Here is a 12,769-nt window from a genome sequence, read left to right as displayed (position 1 = left end):
ATGGTGGTAATCATATTGCAATATATAAATGGATCAAATCAATACCCTCGACATCTTAAACTTACACAATATGTCAATTATATCTCAGTAAATTTAAAAAATAGGAAATAAAGAACAAAAATGGGAAAAAAATTTGATACAAAATTGTTACCAAAAAAACAAAAATGTGTACAGAGGAATATGAAAAAGGGGGAGGGGAGAAAAGTAAATGAGAGGGGAATAGAAGTGACCTTATGCAAAATAATTGAGCCTGCACATGATATGATAGAAACATTTTCCTCACTTACTGAGAAGATTGCAAGTAAATCTAGAATAGTAGAGACTAAAAATAGCTTGGAAAGTTAACAGACTACTGGATAAAATAAATATTGATGTTATCAATCAAAGAACAACAGATAGAATGATTCCATAAGCACATGAAATTTTCTCAAAATTAAAGTTTGCAAGGTGATTAACATGAAATCAAAACTATCTGTCTAAACAAGAGCAGTGGCCTTTGTCATATCTGAAAATTTAAAAAAAGTTTGAATAACACTTGATTTGAGATTTTATTTCAATTTTAGCATGGCCTATGTTAGAAATTTTGAAGTAGCATCACATAGAGCGTAGCGAGAACAGCGTTGAACTATAAAAGTGGAAGAAGGCATTGGAAATGTGGATACTCATAACTGCAAATGTGATGCTGTGGTACTTTCTGGTGTTTATGGACATGTACGACTGGTACCCACATTCCTTGTAAAGTACTGACTTCTGCTTTTCCCACTCCCCACCCCCGGCTCACTTGCATCTCTACTTCATGGCTAATGTAATGGCTGAAGAAGTCATAACTAGTTATTAACTGAACAATTACAACAATTAATAACAATTGTTAACTTGAATATCTCCAAGGTGAAGAGAGGTCAACTAACTAAAATCCATGGAAAACTGAAAAGTTTTAAAAATGTCACTTACATATACTATAACAGATCTATGAAGTACATACATATATGCATTCATAAACATATATATAGTCAATATATAGCTATGTCTATAACAAAATATTTGGTTTGACTCACTAGCAGGGCTTCCCTATGATGTTTCGGTAAACCAGTGAGCATATTTTAATTGTTAAAAAGTGCTGTCATAAACTAAATGGATCAGATGAAGATATGTGCTAAAAACCGTTCAGACGCTCTATGGGGAATATAGGGAAGGTATACTCCGAATCTGCCTGATAAATTTGTTCAAATAGTTGATATTATATATCAAGCATATTTTGATATATAATATCAAAAGCATAAGCATATTGATATTATAATCAATATATTTGCTATCATATATCAAGCATATTTTAATAAATAATTACTTGAAGTATACCTCCCTTATTCTTAAAAGGGTTTGAAGTTGGTGCAAAAAAATAGCAAAGAATTAAAAGAAACACATTAATAAAATGGGGGAAAGAAAAGAACACAAAGTATAGATTATACTCTGAATTCCTGGAACTACTTACTAAGACCAATCTGTAATAGTTTCTCTTCTTCCTCCTCCTCGTCCTTCTTCATCTTCATTAGTTTAAAATCTAAAGAAAAAAGATATCAGCACTTATTTATTGAGAAAGTATTTTGTGGATATATCAAACCTCAACCATTTGAAATCTTTACTGTTTAGCATTGAATGATGGCATAGAACTCCATCATAGTGTATCTTACTTTTACTCGAAGAGGGGCACAAATTATATAATAGCTAATACTTATTCAATACTTACTAAATGCCAGATGCTGTTCTAAGAACCTTACCTGTTGAAACTCATAATTCTGTCATACCAGCCATGTAATAAATACTATTATTATCTTCACTTTATAGAACCTGGTGTCCTGAGAGTTTTAGGTTATAACTTTATATGGAACATATCTGAACTTTACAGAGCCAGTGATCTTAACCACTATGTTACACTGACTGTGAGTATACCACAGATTGACATATTTCTCTCAAACATGATAACCACATAAAAAACTAAAAATATAATACAATACTTCTTGTCACTAAGTCATGTAATAATTACTTATTGAGTAACTATTATTGTCCTAGGAAAATATTATGTTATAAAATGTCCTCTGATACTTATTTTAAAAGATGATGCTCTATATTATTACTCTTATTATATTTGGATTTCTTGAAAATATCTTTGAATGGAAATAATTTTATTTATATTTCAACCAATGCAAATAAAAATCTATATTAAATATTTATTTATTTATTGTTTTCATATATATTATCCCAGGATTATAGTCTACTCCAAATGAAATTCAGCCAAATCTAAATAATTTTAACAATAGACCTCAGGCAATTTTCTCAGTTATTTACACAAACTATAACTGAATAATGAGATGGCAAGTTTTGTTGTAATTTTAAGTCTACCTTGTAATTCACTTAGCTTTTGTTTCCATCCCGATTCAGTATGCCATTGTGATTACAGCATGTGTGTTGGCAACAAATTCATAACTGTGTTATGACTCTGTTTTCATATCTCTGAAACATCCATGAAAGTATGTGTGCATGGGGTAGTTTGGAGGAATTAATGAGATAATGTAGGTAAAGCACTGTTGCCAGCATATACTGGCTTTTAATAGGCCAGAATATAGTGGTTTTTAAAAAGCCATTTTAATAATGAGTTTATAAACCATATTTTATATCTCAAATATCTCTCTTTTGACTACATTTGTAGCCTTGAAATTCTCCAGCACTGGCCTCTTTCATTATTTGTCATATTATACAGACACTGAGCACTTACTGAACTCAAGATGTGTGCAAAGTGTTTGATATACAAAAATCTTGGCCGGCCCTGTTACCTTACTGCATTAGATTTAATAATTAAAGCATTATTTGGATTAGACCAAAATATCACAAACTTCCTTGGGTAAGGTGTTATAGAGAGGGAGAACAGGATGTACCTCTTTCTCAGTACATTTTATCCGTGGGGATAGTGATGAGCCAAGTGACACACCCCTGAATACCAAGGTAAATTTACTGAACACTCTCTTCCAGTTCTAGTGCTATAAATATGTAAATTATAGATTATTCCTAAGTAATTTTTTTTCCTGCAAAATGTTTCTCTACCTTGTCTGGCTTGGCCAGTTTTACAGGCTTCTCAGTTCCTTCTCATTAGGTTATTTTTGTTTGTTTGTTTCTCGAATCAACATACAACAAAACTTAACAAAAGACAGGTGCAAACTATTTGAAAACTCATGAGATATTGTTTTGATAGATTCAGTAGAGGGAAATCCCAGTAACTATTGGCTTGGGGAAATTCTGGCATCTATATTTGGCACAGAACTGAGCAGCAAAACTTATGCTGCACTCGAATTCAGATAAACACACACACATGCAAACATATACAGAAAAATGGTTTTGAAAAGAAGCTGTCTAGATTGGAGAAAAGGTTTCTATAAATGAAGGAAATAGGCTTTCTTTAGGCATGATACATTTGACTGCTTTTTAAATTTTCCCATCAAGCGGGATGTAAATGTAAACTGTAGAATTGAGAGAAATGACTGAATATTTCAGCATTCCTAAACATAAGTATATTCACAAATATCGTTGTGAAATTGGAAACTTGAGAGAAAAGTGTCTTTGTATTATGTTCCTTGATAACTACACTCCTTTTCCATTTTTCCATTAAAATCTGATGGTGCACACACTCGATTGTGACACATTCAACTTGCTTTTCATCAAAGATTATTCATTTTCATAGCAACTACTGAGATTAGGAACTAGCACCATACTCTCTATATTACTTTCCTATTCGTGGAGGAAGGATGGACATAGAAGAAAGTAGATGACCAAGGGCAGGAAAAGCAATCAAAATATACATTTTCATTTCATAAATAAATGAGTTAGTATCAAACATATGCATAGTATAGAAATCAGTTCAAAGTAAATGCTAAATATTAGTAATTATTAAAATAACCCAGGTATCATCCAGGACCCTCCCTGCTTCTTGAGATCTGAGTAAAAAATGCTTGAAATGCCCCAAATTCCATAGATTATGGATGTCCAAAACTGTTAAAAGAATTTCAAGTTTCTCATGTAAATATATTATAAATTTGCATTTATATTTGAAGTCAAAGGCTAATTTATTTTTCTTCTATATTCTTCATCCTCTCATATTTCATAGCAGATAGGAAGTATTCAATTAAGTTGCACGAAAGGTAACATCTCAGGTTAAAAGCATGATTTCTTGGGCATGATAGCATTTAAATCAACATTTTTAAAATTCAATTCAATTAAATATTAAAAAGAGACATTGTTATTAGAAGCAATAAATTTAGTAAGTAAATTTAATTGTAAATGATCAAGGTGTTAATACTGCTAACAACTAAGAACGATTAACGTAAGAAAAGCAAACACGCAGATTTCAGTCTGGTTTATTCGTATCTCATGTAAATTAGGCAGAGAAATATCATGGAGTGTCTAGAAAATCTGACTACCAGGCGAGAAGATGTAAATTAAGTAATTAGAAAGCAGTAAAGCATCATTGTTTTTTTAGTGTAGAATGGGAGATAGCCAAGAAGGAAAGGGAAAGCAGAAGTGTTGAAATGAAAAAAAAATCACTTGGAAAACTCAGAAACTTCCACAGCATGCAAGGCAGAGAAAACTGCTTCTTAATCTTAATACTGAAGAGAAAATAGCCAATCTCTCTTACAATGGTCTATCTACTACTCTGAATTATATCCTGACATCAATAGGTAGTCTATATTTTCATGCTGGACATTGTGAACAGGAAACAGACAGGCAGGTGGCTTTGTGGTCAGGATGTCAGTGACAGCTTAGATCCTGCACTCCTTTCCCATCCTACCTTATTTATTTTAGAAAAGAATCACTTTAGTTACGGGAGAGAGAAATAACACAATACCAAATTTATTTACTTCGTATATAAGAAAGCTAAAAATGCATAGCTGTTTGACTCCAGAACATCTGATCTTTTACAGGAGGCACAGGAAAAAATGACTGCTGGGGCTGCCTGCCTCAATACAGTGATGTATTTTGAGAGTTTACTTTTGCATTTCTTAACTTTATTCCTGTCACTTTAGATGAGGATATGTTTTGCACCTACCATCTGTATGTTGTAGGCAACATTCACTTCAATAAACTCAATAAAATGTTACACTGGTATAGTTCTGACTCTGCCAGTAACCAAAATAAGCTATTTTCCCCCCTTAAATGTGCTTCAGTTTCTCCAGTGGTGAAATATATGAACACGCTTCTTAACAACTGAGAATGATGTTGTGAGTATAGAACATTCTGCTAAAGGTCAGAAGGAGGATATAAGTCAGAAATTTCTGTAGCTGAATTTCAGAAGTTTAGACAGAGACATATTTTAATTGGATCAAATAGGTTACAATACTAGTAAATCCATTTCAGATCCTTCAGGGACATGCTGATATAGGAACGTGTGCAATTTAAAAGTGAAAGAACATTGTGTATGGGAAAACTTTAAAATCATTCCAAAGTAAAGGTAAGAGGTTTATTTATGTTTGCTTATCTACAGTTCATATACTTTCTTGTTTTTGTTGTTGTCATTTTTGTTCTTGTTTTTCCTACTCCTCCTCATTGTCCTTGTCTCCTCCTCCCCTCCCCCTCCTCCCCTCCCCCTCCTCATCCCCCACCTCCTCCTTCTTCTTCTTTCTTCTTATTCTTCACAAAATTCAGTGTTTCCTAAACTGAAAGCACTAAACAAAAAAATAATCATTTTGCAGAATTTCTTAAAGTGACATGCATAGCATCTATTCCAATTATGGTTTTTATGTTTCCTTTTACTCTATTTTGAGGAAATCTTTTGATTTGGGTTTTATTGATGAGGTGGACAAAAATAATAGCTCCCAAATATTCTAATCCATAAAATGAATATGTTATGGGAAAAAAGGCTTTGCAGATATGATTAAAGACCTTGTGTTGGGGAGATTATTCTCGATTATCCAGAGATAATCCAATATATAATCGCAAAAGTCCTTATAAGGAAAAGAGAGTGACAGGAGTGTTAGAGAAGATGTGACAACAAAACAGAGGTTGGTTGGATTGATATGATTGCTGGAAGAGGGCCAGGAGCCAAGGAATGGGGGCAACTTCTGGAAGCTGAACAGGCAAGGAATGGTTTCTCCTCTACAGCCTCCAGAAAAAACGTAGTCGAGCCAGCATGTTGATTTTAGCCCCATAATACTCATTTCACACTTGACCTTCAGAATGATAAAAAACAATAAATTTGTCCTGCTTTAAGCCACTGCATTTGTGGTAACTTTTTATAGCATCAATAGGAACCTAATACAATTGACAATTCATTTTGAGCCCTAACAGTAGACCACATTTAGTCTTAATAAAAAATCACATAGCTCACATGAGAGTGTTTATATAATAGATCAACAGCATATACAGAGGAATATTTTTCCTCTTATAGAGAAAATAAAATAGTATACATGTTCTGCCCAGGGAGGAAGCTCTTCACCCTCTGACACAATATATAAATCACTATTCCCCATTATTAATTTTTTTTTTCTCATTTTTATAGCATGCAGCAGAAAATCAGAAAACCTGAGATAGCAGTATCTATAGCAGAGATGCTAGTTAGCAGAAAGCTTATCAACATAGCACAAGGACCCTGTCACATATACACTTGTGACAGAAATTTCAGAGATGCTACTGGGAGATTGGGACCCTGAAAGTAAAATAGTGGTTCAGGATATGTACTTAACACCTGAGTTTTGAGCAGCAGATAGAGACTGTAATTCATAATTAAGACCCTTTCTTAAAGAAGCTTCTTTCCACTGGTGACTGCAGTGGGCCAGGAAAAGGGTGAAACACAAAAGCAATCAGAAAACCTTATTCAAGTAAAAGAGAAGAGATATCCACATCAGATGGAACAGAGAAAATATTATTTTCCACACGTGGTTTGAGATTTTACCAGTTTCTTCATTGTGAAGGATTAGAATTCAAAACCAGTCTCCTTATTTATTCATCATCCTTGTAAATGTGTGGACTCTTGGATTCTAAAAGTAGCTAAAGCTACTTTTAGAGGGAAATTCATAACACTACATTCTTTTATTAGAAAAGAAAAAAAAGTCTAAAATTTAACCCAAAGTAAGTAGGAGGAAGGAAATAACAATGACAAAAGGAATCAATGAATTAGGAAACAGAAAACATTATAGAAAATGAATGTAAGTAAAAGCTGGTTTGTTGAAAAATTATTAAAATTAATAATCTAGTCCAGTTGATCAATTAAAAACAATACCAGACTAAAATAATTAGAGAAATGAAAGAAGAAACATCCTACAAAACCAACAAACATTAAAAAGAAAAAAGGTAATAATATGAATATTCAATGTCAATGCATCCTACAAACGTGATAACATGAGTAAATTTCCTGAAAGACAATAACTAAAGAAGAATTAGATACGCTGAAATTAAATGAAATTCACATCACAGTTATAGCCCATATATATATATATTCCAAGCCTAAATTAATTCTACATTAGTGAATTCCACCAAATTTAAAGAAATAAAAAATACCAATTTTATACAGACTCCTCCACAAGTGGAAAAGGAGGAACTATATATCAACACATTTTATAAAAACAATTTTAAGCTGACACCAAATTCAGGAAAGACAGTACGATAACTAAATAAAATTACAAAACTATAATGTTTACAAATATAGACTCAAAAATCCTTACATAATAGTAACAACTTGAATCCAGCAATATCTAAAAATAATGTATAAAAATAGTAGTACGTCATTGCCAAGTAGGCTTATTTAAAGAAACCAAGAATTGTTCAATCTTTAAAAAGCAAACATTATAATTGTCCACATCGACAGAATAGATAAGAAAATATATAATCATGTCAATAGGTACAGGAAAAACATTTAAGAAAATTAAATATCCATCCAAGTTAAATTTAGCAGTGAACTAAAAATAGAAGATAACTTCCTCAACTTAATAAAGTACCTTTACAAAAACCCATCAATTAGCTAACATTTAACATAGAAAGATGAAATTCTTTCATCCTATGATTGGAAACAAAACAAAAATTTCCACCCACACCACTTCTAATCAAAATTGTACTGTCCTATCAAGTGAAGTAAAGTAACAACAACAAAAAAAAAGACATTAATTACTGGAAGGGAAAAAGTACTGTCTTTATAGGCAGACAAACAAAACTTGTAAGTAGTAAATCATAAGAAATCTTTAAAAAGAGCAACCAGAACTATATGTACATTTAGCAAGTTTATAGAACACAAGGTCAACATAAAAAATTCTATTTCTACATAACAATGAATAATTATTAAAATATTAAATATTTTATATTATAATTAAATTAATACACTAATAGTACATTTACTGAAAGATATAGGAATGCTGTACCCTAATACCTACAAAATATTGCAAAGAAAAAATTAAGAAGACAAACATCTAATTGTTTTTTAAAGGGGAAATTATTTGTACAGTAACTTCACACAAAACATGCTCAACATCAACCATTTGGTATGAGGTAAAAGCAAATTAAAAACAAAATGAGATACCAATATGCATGCACAAGAATAGTTAGAAATAAAAAGACTGCAAATGCTAAGAGTAGGCAAGGATATGGAGGAAGTTGAACACTAAGATATGGCTAATGGGAAAGAAAAATGATAGAGCAACGTTAGCTATATTCGGTTGTATTTATTAAGATTAACGTTTCATTCCAACATGACTAAGTTATTCTATTCTGAAGGAAAATGAAAGTTTGTGCCCACAAAGACTTACACACAAATGTTCGTAGCAGCAACATTTGTAACAGGCAATATGAGGAAAGTTGATATCAAGAGGTAAATGTATAATATCAAGAACTGAATGGATAAAAGGCAGAATATTCCACATACTGGTATATTATGTAGAAATAAAATGAAAGAAACTAGTGATACATGAAACAATGTGATTAAATCTCAAGATAGTATGCTAAATTAAAAAAAAACTAGACAGAAAACCCAAACAATTTAATATTCATTTAACATTTAATCAAGTGAAAAATTATAGCAACAGAAAGAAAATCAGTTGTTGTCAAGGGACATGGGTCAGGGCAGGAACTGACTGCAAAGGGATACTTGGGAACATTTTTGGAGTATGCATATATATTCTAAAACTTAATTGTGTTGATGGTTGCACATTTGCAAATATTTATCAAATATCATCAGATTATATACTCACTTAAAATAGGTGAAATTTATTGTGAATATATCATACTTCAAGAAAGCTATATTACCTTTTAGAAATGTAAAACATGTAGGGATAGATGTATAAAAACTATTTGCAAACGCTATGCAAAAAAATAAATATTTCTGAGAGAATTTTTAAAAAACAGTATCTAAATCAATTTAGAGATATAAAATGTTCATGGACTAGAAGACTCAGTATTGTTAACATAGCAATTCCCCTTAAATTGCTTTATAGACTCAAAGAAATTCAGGAAGCTAATGGTCTAATATATGTTGAGAATCTAAACATTTTGAAATAAAAGTATAAAGTTGGTCAACTTACGTTATCCCGTTTTAGGACTTACTGTAAAAACTACAGTGATCAGAGAATATGGAAATGGCTTAAGAATACACATTAAATCAATAGATTAAAGTCATCAGAAAAATATCTCTGTGTGTTCACCTGAGTTTTCAAAAGAGGTATCAAGATAATTAAATAGGCAAGAATAGCCTTACCAAAAAAAGATGATGCAAAAACTGAACATCTCTATAAAAAATGAAACCTAACACCATATAGAAAATCTAACACTGTATACAAAAACAAAACAAAACAAAAAACTCAAAAAAGTCATAGACCTCAATATAAGAACTAAAATGATAATACTTTTAAAAGAAAAATTGAGACTATATTTGGGGCTTTGGGCTAAAAATTTTAATAGGCCAAAATAGTATGAACTAAAAATGAAAAAAAATGGAGTTTATCAAAATTACAAAATTGTGCTCTTTGTAGGACATTTTTAACAGAATGTAAACACAGCCATAGACTGGGAGAAATATTCTCAAAATGGATAGCTGATAAAGTCCTATTATCCAGAATATATAACACTTCTAACTTAATAACAAAAAGACAAACAACCCAATTTAAAAAACTGGGCAAAAGATTTGAATTGGCACTTACCAAAAAAGAAAAAAAAAGTACCAATGTCAATTAAGAACATGAATAATATTCAACATAATTAAACATCAGAGAAATGAAAATTAAACCACAATGAAATACCTGCATGCTCACTGAAACGCAACAATTTAGAGGGTTTTTATATTGTTTTTACTTTTAATTTTTTCATATACTAATATTGCTTTTTTTTCTTTTCATGCTCAGTTCCATGTATTTTGATATGTATAGAGTTGTGTAACCACCACCACATTGAGGATGCAGAACAGCTCCATAATTGTGAAACTTCCCTCATGCTTTTGTCACACTTCTACTCACAATCCCTACAACCACTGATCTTCTGTCACTGATATTTCTGTCACTTTTCATCTTTCAGGAATGTCAAATAAATGTATGTTACATCACATAGTACATAACGTTTTGATACTAGCTTCTCTCACTCAGTATAATGTTCTAGAGATTTTTCTGCTCACTTTCTTGCATTGTGTCAATAGTTCCTTTTTACTGCTGAATAGTATTCAAGAATTGCCATAAAAAGACTACCAATACCATGTACTGAGATCACATGGACCAACTGGATATTTTACAACTTAATGGTGGGAATGAAAAATGATACAGCTTTTCTGGCAATCAGTTTGGCAGGTTTTCTTTTCTTCTTCAAATAAAGTTATATATATATATTTACCATATGACTCAGAATTTTCATTTCTAAGCATTATTCAAAAGAAATGAAAAACTTAAGTCAGCACAAAGACCTGCCATGACCATTCATATCTTCATTTGTAATGGTCACAATTTGGCAAAAAACCCAGTGTCCGTCACCTGTTGAAAACATAGACAATTGTGGTGTATTCATACAATGGGACACTTTTCAGCAATAAAAAGGATAAGTGAACCAATATGGATGCATTTATGTTAAGTGAAAGAAGATAGAAATAGCATACTGTATTTTGCATTCCTGAAAAGCAAAATTACAGGTATAAAAACAGATTAACCATTGTCAGGACCTGAGGATAGGAGCAGGGGAGAGGATTACAAAGAGACACATGGAAATTTTTTGCTGTGTTAAAAATATTATAAATCTTGATTTATGACTATACAAATTTCTTAAAATTCACCAAATTATACCCCTAAAAGGGATGAATTTTATTATATATAAATTGCCACAATTTAAGAAAATGACTTCCAAATAGCTTTTATATTCCAGGATGATTTAGCTATAATTCCTATCTAGAAGAATTTCAATAAGACCTCATTCAAAACACTATCATGAAAACAGAGACTTTCCCTTTTATGAAGTATCTTTTAAATGGGCTATAAGCAAATGTTTTTATTATATCTTTACTATTTTCTATTGCCCAATAGGCCACTATGGTTTATGTGTATATTAGCTTGATCTCTGTTTCTTGTATTTTTTTACACTGAGAGGTTGTAGTTGTCCCTTATTAAGTTGCCTTTTCTCTTTTTTCCTCACATAAACTGGACACAGTCTTCTCTTCAAAGATCATCATTCCAGGGCTTCTCTGGTGGCACTGTGGTTAGGAATCCACCTGCCAATGCGGGGGACACAGGTTTGAGTCCTGGTCCAGAAAGATCCCACATGCCGTGGAGCAACTAAGCCCATGTGCCACAACTACTGAGCCTGCACTCTAGAGCCCACGAGCCACAACTACTGAAGCCCGCGCCTAGAGCCCATGCTCCACAACAAGACAAGCCACCACAATGAGAAACCCGCGCACCACAGTGAAGAGTAACCCCCGCTCTCCGCAACGAGAGAAAGCCTGTGTGCAGCCACGAAGACCTAACGCAGCCAAAAATTAAAAAAAAAAATTTAATTAAAAAAAAATCATCATTCCCCGAATGTATTTTAAATGCATAACTATTCTGGAATTCCTATTCACAAGAATGCTGTTTTATTTTCTTGTTATCACATGAATGTTATCATGTAAGTGAAGAAATTATATTTTCCAGGCTTCGTGGAATAATTGCAATTTAAAAAAATCTTTTCTTTACAAATATATGGGTGCTTGTGATTGCTTGAGATATTCATACCACTGAGCCTGGGTAAACCAAGACCTTAGCTATTTATGATCCAATACATATATAAAGAAATAAAACAGTTCTCAGATTTTTCTTGTTGTTTGTTTTTGTAATTATATAAATTGGGAACCATAAATATTTCCATGAGTAATGCCCGTCCGGCGGCCTCACCCTCAGCTGCTGCTCCAACCCAGACCCCAGCACCAAGGTGGGCGCAGAACCTAATTCTCAACATATCTATTGAATGCCTACTGCTCGAGGTACTGTTCCAGACAGGGGATATAACAGAAGCAAAACAGGAAACTCCTTCTGTCATGTGGTTTACATTTTGGTGAAGGCAGACAGAGAATAAACAAACAAATAAATACATGATATAATTCTAAAATCCCATATCCAAATTTCTAAAATAAAAAATCTCTGAAAACTGAAAATCTTCTCATAACTTATTGTCTGGCAAAACTGAACTGTATCTGTCTGAGCTGATACAAACCTCTTTATAATCTTTATTTGTCAACCTTAGTGTGTCTATTCATATATATCACTAAGAAGTGTTAATATGTTTGATTTAGTGG

General features: G+C 32.2%; 1 long non-coding RNA gene across 1 annotated transcript in view; it reads right to left on the bottom strand.

Annotated features, from left to right (window-relative positions):
• Window positions 1–12,769, bottom strand: part of LOC132439378 (uncharacterized) — a 375,900-nt gene that overhangs the window by 190,933 nt on the left and 172,198 nt on the right. Inside the window, exon 3 of the long non-coding RNA XR_009522347.1 lies at window positions 1,490–1,558. This is a non-coding gene — a long non-coding RNA (uncharacterized lncRNA). The remainder of the gene's footprint in view (window positions 1–1,489; window positions 1,559–12,769) is intronic.

Source organism: Delphinus delphis, chromosome 16 (assembly GCF_949987515.2).
Source record: "Delphinus delphis chromosome 16, mDelDel1.2, whole genome shotgun sequence".
Lineage (NCBI taxonomy): Eukaryota > Metazoa > Chordata > Mammalia > Artiodactyla > Delphinidae > Delphinus > Delphinus delphis.
The sequence above is the reverse complement of the archived record's forward strand: the minus strand, read 5'-3'. Positions and strand labels throughout refer to the sequence as shown.